Raw genomic sequence first — 9,193 nt, 5'->3', positions numbered from 1 at the left:
GGCGGGTTGTGCAAGGCCGGCACGGCAATTACCGCTCCCCGGCAGGCCCTGCCAGCGGGCGGGCCCGGGCGCCGAGGGGAGGGGAGGGAAGGAAGGGGCGTTTCCTCCCGCGCCGGCGGGGCCGGGCCTGTCGCCGGCCGCCCTCGCCCGGGGGTCGGGCTGCGCCGCTGAGGCCGGGCCTCCCCCGCGGCCCGCGGGGGAAGCTTCCCTGGCACCTCCGCCTGCCGAGCGGGCTCCGGGTATCCCCTCCCCTGGGTACGGTGTGAGTCTCGGGTGTGTGCTGGGAATGGCTTGTAAATGTGGTAACAAGAAGGAATAAAAATAAAATTAAAAAAAAAATTAATACATTTTTAAACGTTTCAGAATTTCAGAGGAACTTTGATGTAGGTTTTGCCACACCTTGGCTTTTTTTTTTTGTTAGTGCCATGAGAGGAGCTGCCAAGATTGGCTGTCCAGCAGAGGGTGGAATGAGTTGTCACCCGTGGAAATACAGGAAAGTAATCCCTATAAAGGTAGAGCCACGCCAGGTACAGCAGGAGATACCAGCTAGCTTTGTCCCACAAAAACCAGTTATACTGGCACAGGTGCTTTTCCAGCAGAGTTAATAACAGATTGGCATGTCGACCTATACCAGAAAAAAAAACATCCATGCCAGCATAACTGTATTTACATTGGATCTTCCTCTGTGGTCACATCCCTCAGAAAGATGCCTGATAATGTAAATGAAGTGTCTCTACTTTCTGTGGGAACTGGTCAGTCATACATTGAAAGCCTATGTTAGTGCCATGGTTAACACTGAAATGACAAAACTATTGCTCTGATTAAACCTAAATGCAGATCAAAATGCAGGTGGAATCAATGTCTTGGAAAATATTCTAATACAGGCTTTTAAAAACATTTGAATACGTATGAATGCTGTGGGTTTTTTACTGTGGCACAAGAATGTGCACATAGGCCAGTTAATTTATCAAGTATTCCTATTTCTTCCAAGTATTTCTGCCGGGAATAGCAGGTCTGAAATTTGAGAGGTAATCCCTAGTTCTTCATTCTGAATCACCGCATATACTCTGCTTTCTTCTTCCCTCTCCCTATCCTTGGTAGCATCAGGCATTTTAAAGCAGGTTTATGTTTTGGTGTAAAAGCTGGAGTCTCAAATTCTCAAACTGTTAGCATTTTTTAGAGCATTAGAGTCACAATTGTTGACCCTAGTTCTCTGCCACTTGTTCTGAGACCTTAGACACATCAGTAATCTCCCTGCTGTAAAATATGTGCCGTACATTGGTGGTTTTGTTTAGGAAGAAATGTAAACTATTTGAAGTGGTTTGGATCCTCAGGAAAATATATAGCAGAATCACACAGCATTAATTAATTCATATTTTGTAATATGCATGATTGTGAAAGTACCTTGGTTTTTAAAATCTTAGATACTTTGAGAGTAGGTCAGTATGAGAACCTAAAAAATAGGTGCTTTTGATATCAAAATGAACTTCTTATATTAAAATCATTGCAAAAATGAAAATTTCTGCAAATTTTCAGGTTTACGAATCTTTGTAACAGTTTTGCTGGTACTTTTAGTCTCAGTATCAAAACAGAGATCAAGAATGTTATGATACTGTCTGCTTTTCTTTACGAGTCCTCTTCCCTCTTTAAGCTTAGGTTGGTTGTACCCTTCCACAGAAGTTTCTATCTAGTACAGCCTAATTTTGTTTCCATGAACTGTCCATCAGTTTGGGCCTTGCTGACCTTTGTTGTTTGCTTGTCTGCATGACTCGTGTTCTGCTGTTTGTCTGCTCAGTGTCCTTATCCCACTTTCTGACACCAGCCAGTGCCATGACCTAGTACGTATTTTATTTCTCTTCTAGCTTTTCCTTAAATAATTTCACACATGCCTATCATTTTCTGAGATGACATTTGATGACATTTTCATTTTCATACATCCAGACCTCCACTTTGTCTTCTGCTGCCTCAACTCTTGAAAGTTGCATTTTTTCAGAATAACTTTGTGAGCATGATTGACAAATCAGCACTTAGTTCAAAGCCTGAGGTTTTTATTGATCCATTATTTCATCAGTTTCCAACAGCACTCATGGCTAAGCATACCCTTGATAAAATCACCCACACTGATTAAATGTTTTTGTGACAAAAGCTGCCCTTCAGTTTGAGATCTGCTGCATTTCAATATTTCATATATTGCAGACATATTGCTTTCTTGCTCTTCTTGGTACAAGTCAACTGTGAGGGTTTTCCAAGGTAACAAATAAGAGCAACTTTAATTCAAATGTATCTCAGATGTAAAATCTAGAGGTGGAAAGGTAGCTTGGAAGGAACAAAGAGCAGCAGTTCTGTTACCTGTATTAATAGTACTGTGTGTAGTTTCTCTGATAAAACAAGGTCAAATTAGCAACCATCTTTTTAATGCAGTCCATGGTATGGTTCAAACTTCTTACTAGGTAAGGAGGAACATGCTTAGCAAGCAAGCTGTTTAAATGACAAAGTGCACTCTGGAAGACTGAAGCCTGTAGGAAGAAAAATGTATGTTTACTATTAAAGTCATAAATCCCTATAATGGACATCAGGAGACCTCACAACTGGAAGTGTTAGGCTGGGCTCCTGTGTCTGAACTGTTAAGCAATGGTATCTTAACCATTAACTTAAAGCAGTTCTTCCATTTCCCAATTTAAAACACAAAGTCTAATAATAATAAGCAGTAATAAAATTGCTAAACAGTTCAGATTTTTGGTTCATGTCCTTAGCTACTCTTGATTTTACACACTTGAGTTTTAAGGAGTCAAGTCAGAAATATAAGAAATTACTATTGAGTGAATATTTGTCCCACTAATAGTTATGTAAATACATTTTATTTAATAGAGTCTAGGTTAACAAATAAGAAGATGCTCCTACTTGGTTTCTCCCAGAACAGGAAGAACCTGTGTTATTTGCTGTTGGCACTTGGCATACAACACCCAGCTATATTCTGAGAACAACATGTCATCTAATAATTAAATGAAAAATCATGTTGTTTATTGCAGGTCCAGTGTAACACATAAATATAATGGAGCGCACTTGACAAATGTTTTGAAATGTGGCAGAAAAATGAGATTAATTTATATAAGCTGAGGTAAGGAGTAAGATGCAAACTGTATCATGTATGTTCATTTAAGTTTGAAGGTGATTTGTGTACTGCTGAACTCCATTCTGCAGACTTATATTTGCTTAATTTTTAAGTCTATATAAATTCAGTAGGATTGTTCACTTTTAAAATTTTAAGTAGAGTCCTGTATTGAAAATTTAATAACTAGTGGAGCAAGAAGGAAAGTTCAGGGACTGATGTGGTCGCTTTTGTGAAATCTCTGTTATCTCCTAGATATATCACTTAGTAGTAGAATCTGGCATAGTTTGCAGGGAAATTAATGAACTGATCTGTTAATGCAGTCATCAGCATTAAATGATAAGGCTTTGTCCTTCTGCTGAAGTGCTACCACAGGGTATTAAGTTTGTTGCTTGATGTTTCACAGAAGGAGGTTCTACATCTAAAGTTGAGCTACATTATATCATGTTTCAATTCGTGTATGTGCAAATGTGTTTATATGAATGATGATACAGATTATGCCCAGTAATCTTATTAAACCTTATTAAACAATTTATGTCTGCCAACTGGTATCATTATATGTTTAATCACTTCATAGAAATTCCAACTCCAATGCAAGTGAAGTAGAGATCTGCTATCCATCACTCAAAACCCATAAGCCTCCACCTCCACATGCTGATTATAACACAGATTTATCTTCAGAGTGGAGTCTACAGGGTGAAATTGAAATGGACATAAGCTTTCTTTGGTCTACAGAACACGAAGAGAAGACAAGCTTCCATTTCTTTGTACCTCTTATTTTCTCTTCTTGTTCTTGTCCTTTTCTTACCCACCCCCGCATGTCTCTTAGATGATTGGGGTGTTACAGGAACTTTAGATGTGCGATGGTAATCTTCCTGAGCAGTGAGTAAAATCTGGGAGTAGCATGGGCAGAAGAAGATAAGGGGTGTATAGAAAAAAATGCTCAGAGCATTGGCTTTTAAATTGATGCTTGCAGCCCTTCTGTGCCATTACTACTTCACTTTCCCACTGACAGAGGTACTTTTCCTAATCTTTATTAACTGACATTTTAACCCATAAGTGCTTAATTGCTACACACAAGTCTACTTTGTGCAATTCCTTGATTTCTACTTTGTGCAATTCCTTGATTTCTGTCTGTATTTTTGATTTATGTACTTGGGTTTTTTGATGTGACTGTGATCTAGGCTTTGTACAAGCAACTCTTGCCTCTACTTAATACTTCATGCCTTTCCAATATACAGGACAGCAGATTGGTTTTTATAAGCAGAGCTCATAAATTTATAAGTCTGGGTGAAAATGTGAAAATACACAGGAATTTCTGTTATTATACCAGACTCAGAAATTACCTGGTCTTCTTTCTGCATGTGGATAGTACCAGATAGTCTTAGAGACAGTATGGATTCCACATACCTGCTTTCTTAGTGGATTTTACTCTGATTTCAAACTCTTACAAAATTATTTCATTCTAAAGTACGTTGTTTGACACCCTTTCTAATTTTTCGTGTCAGTAAGCATAATCAGTCATATTCTGCTGGTGCAGGAAACACTGGTATTGCAGAGTGAGAAGATTTGTACTAAGAACTCAGTTTCATTTTCCTTACTGTTTTTATTTACTTTTGTTGTTGATTGGCTTCTGACTTTGACATTTACACAAAGATGTCTCAACTGAGCTGTTCACATTGATGCTTAGAATGCTGATATTCCTTTTGTGAATCAGTTTAATTGGACAATCTGTGCAAAGTACAGAATTAGATTTTCCTCCAAAATACAGTACTCTGCATTTATGAACTGTCAGTTTCAGTTATGATTTTGAGCTTCACTTGCCTACCTTGTTAGGACAAGGTGAGTGGGTAGAAAAATGGTAACTAGATGTTCCTGTTTAGCTTGTTCTGAAGTGGATCAGAGCTCAGTTTGATCTTGATAGCTTTTGGTGATCTGAAAGCTAAGGTATTTCACTGCTCAATATTTATTTCTAGCTTATCTCAAATATTGCATTGTTTTATGTTTTATTAGATACATAATAAATAGAAGACCAGAAGTCGTTGATATTAACTTCCTTATTATACCTAGAATAATGCTTGGTTTAAAAAGTGTTCCATTTTTCATCCAAAGGTAAGAAAATGGAATGAAATTCTTAAGGAACATTTTATGGAAAAGGCATTTGTGAACAGTATCATGGATCTTTGCAAAGTCAAGCTGACAAATTCAGTAATTTAAAGAAAGGCATTTAAAATATATTTACAAGTAATATCTGTTTCATAGGTAGAGTTCCAATTCTTCTTTTGAGATTGCCTCATAATTCCATTATAAATAGTGCTTCTCAGCTGATTATGTCTTTATTCATTAATGTATTTGCTGATTTATAATGATGCAAACTGAAAGTTTGCATAAATTTTCTGTCTCAGCTTAGATATCAAATTATTTAATACAAGATGTCATGCCAATGTGGTCCAATTATTTCCCAGAATGAAGCAATGTGAAAATCTCTTTTTTCCAGTATGAGAATGTAACAAGCTTTTAGATCATTGTATTTTATCACCATGTTTTGCAACAGAACTGAATTTGGCAGAGACTAACTTATATGAAAGACATAACTTTTGGAAAACTGTGTCATCATCACTGTTTATGTCATGGTTGCTTCTTATTTCAGGTGATGGAGCTTAAATTGGTAAAATTGTTCAAAAAGGGAATAATATCTCTCTCTTATATTTGGTCATAAGGTATCAGTCATTAGGTTTAAACCATAATAACTTCAGCAGACCCATCTTCCTGTTTTCCAGGAGCTATGACCACAAATACATGTAACGGTGACATGTTCTTTGAACAAATAGAATTTATTTTTAACATTGGTAATGTAAAAAGAATGCTAATAGAATGAGGATTTTAATACATTCTATGTGCAGATTTATTTGCTTAGTATCAGTAGTGAGGGTCCAGTTCCACACTCCAGAGAGCTCCTCTCCCCATGGGGATATTCCTGGAAACTTGTCTCCTACCTCCTCTCATTACAGGAACTTTCAAACTAATTAATATTAAGTGCATGGTCCCAATAAAGTTCTGTCCTTGGTAAACACAGTAGTCCTTAATCATTGTTTTGTATCAGTACAATTCAGATCTTTTTTTGAGAATTACAGTAAAATTGAAACTTCTCCTCTGTATGCAATACTTTGCATTTAGTAACACTCAGAGTCAATTACCATTTGGCTACACACTCATCAGCTGAAGAAAGATGAAGAAGGAGCAGTGTCGTAACTTGAAATGGATTTCCAAAACTGAAGTCTTGTCTCCACCCATTATTTCACAAGTTGGTGATTATTATAGCAGCTCTTCTGATTAACCATGTCAGAGACACTGATCATTCTAGGAGCCTAATGGTGTGTTTTTATACACTAATAGCAGGTCATGTATGATATTTGTGTAGCATTATTGAACAAGTTTTTCATTTGTTCCTTCCCACTGACAAGTTGCTTTTCAGAAATAGATTTGTTTGCCTTCTGTAACAGTTCTTGGCTTTAGGCTACCAACAGTGCTGGATTCCATCATTGTTATACTCATATCCTCACAGCTTCCACAGCTAAGCAACCTGCATCACACTCTAAAGCAACCATGCTTTCCCAGCTCATATTGGCCAACCTTACAGGTCATGTTATCCAAGTCTCTGCAACCTTTCTCCATAAAGCCTGAGAAAGCACTCAAGCACTGCGCAGCCTCCAGGGCTTTTCCTGCAATGGGTGTTTTGTGCCAAAATGCAGCTTGAAATGGTGACTTTCAGAGTTATCCTACTGATCTGAATGCAAGCAGATAAAACAACATTAGGAATTAAAGGAATTCATTAGGATGAGGCAAGACTGAGTGAAAGAGAAATACATGGCTTGACAAGAAATCAGTGAAAAAGGGGTACAGAAACTGGAGTGGCTTAGCAAGATGATATTTAGGAAAGAGGACCTAGAGACCAGTTGGACAAGGAGATTGCATGGGTTGGACAATGATTCTGGCATTGGGAGGGAATTAAATGATTAGACAAGAAAAGCAGAGTGGATATGTTTTGCAAAACAAGAGGGTGACATTTAGAGCTTCTCAGCAAAACAGAAAGGAGGGATTTAGAGCTAATTACCTGGAGAAGAAAAAGGATGAAAGAAGGCAACTGAATGAGGTGTGAGATGGAGTGGGCTGGACCAGAAGTCTGAGATATCTGAGCTACCAATTTTTGGTAGAGGAGATGTGGGAAACATGGTAGGAGAATTATTTGATAGGGAGTTCAAGTTCAGTTCTTAGCATCATAGAACCATTTAGGTTGGAAAATACCTTTAAGATCAAGTCCAGCATTAACCCAGCTAAGTCCATCACCAAACCATATTCCTAAGTGCCACATCTATGTTTTATAATCTTTTATACATAGTATATATATATTATCATCTTTTATATGTCTGCAGAAATAGTAACTTAACCACTTCTCTGGGCAGCTGTTCCAAAACTTCTCAGCCCTTTCAGTTAAGAAGTTTTTTATAATATCCAATCTAAACCTCACCTGGTGCAGTGTGAAGCCATTTGCGCTCATCCTATTACTTGTTATTTGGAGGGAGAGACCAACATGCACTTGCTACAATCTCCTTTCAGGCAGTTGCAGAGTAATATGATCTTTTCTCAGCCTTCTTTTCTCCAGACTAAAGAACCCCAGTTGCCTTCTTGCATGAACCTGTGCTGGATTCTGATGGGATAGGTAAGTAGGCTGTTGCCTACAAGCCTGCTCTGTCACTTTTTACATAGGAGGCAGGAGATGATGGACACAATGACAGTTCTACAGCTGAGGCAGATAAACACTAATAAGATGATCAGAACTACCACCTTAATTCTGTCACAGAATCATTGTAGGATGCTGCCCCAGTGTAAGTCATCTAACACATTCAAAGTTGGCCTACAGTTGCATTTTTACTCGTTTTCAGAATGTTTATCATGAAGTGTATCAGAAAGGTACTTGCACAAGTGTGTGCTACTAGAAGTATTTGCAGAAGTGCTGTGCTGCTAAGCAGTTACAGCTTAGTGGAGCTTTCTTTAAACAGTGTTTTAAAAAAGAACTAGCATTGTAATTTATTTTTATATTTTTAATAAAATAAAATTTTATTAATTTTGCATCATATTTTGATGGTATGCATTAGGTCTGTTGCTAGTCACTGATTACAAAGTAATTCAGCATTACAAATTAATACTAAATAGCTGTCTACTCACTGAATGAGGCAGTAATACTGTGATTAAAACCATATGAAGCCATATAAATAAAAATAAAGCCTTAGTTCATGTGCCTTGGGTAATTTTAGGGCACTTCTGGGGCAAATTTATTCTGGACTGTTCCAGAAGCCACGCATGCAGAATCCATCTGCTTTACTTAGCAACATTTTCTGCTAAAGGATGTTTTACTAGTGCAAGTAAAACACCAGTAGTTGTTGTAACTGAGATGTTGGTTTAGATCCATAATCTTTGAACACAAAAAATCTTCCAAGAGATTTGATCTAGTTGCCTTATTCCTCTCTCAAAGCATCACAAAAGGAAAATGCTCTGGTAACAGAGTAGGAAACAACAAGGAAATGTGTGTTGTGAGCAGCTGGTACTTGTGTAGTGATTAGAAATGGAGAATGCAGAAGGTACAGAAGTGGCAAACCTTTAAATTTCATTGAGAAAATCAAGTGATACTTTAGTTCTCAGTGTTGATTAAAGATCATGGAATCATAAAAAAAAAAGACTGGAGTATACCTTCGGGATTATCCAGATGTTCTTTAGCAAAGATGGTACAGAATGAGAGGAGCAAAAAGGTCAGGGAAACAAAGTCAGTTATTAACATAATAAACCTCTTAATTGCATGAAACAAGTACGAATACATATGTTCCTATTATATTGTAGAATAGGTAAAAAATTGTGTAATTTAAGGAGTAAAATTCACATAAAGGAGTAAAATTTCAGATATGAAAAAGTGGGCTTTTGTTAAATAAGAGTAGGATCAATTACAGTAGAAGAAGAGGCAAAATCCAGACCCCTGAAGAATCTTAAGAAAATAGTAACGTTTAAAAGAAATATGAAGCTCCTCTTCAA

The sequence above is a fragment of the Sturnus vulgaris genome, chromosome 9 (assembly GCF_052056855.1).
Source record: "Sturnus vulgaris isolate bStuVul1 chromosome 9, bStuVul1.hap1, whole genome shotgun sequence".
In the NCBI taxonomy this organism is placed as follows: Eukaryota; Metazoa; Chordata; class Aves; order Passeriformes; family Sturnidae; genus Sturnus; species Sturnus vulgaris.
Note: the sequence above shows the minus strand (reverse complement) of the source record.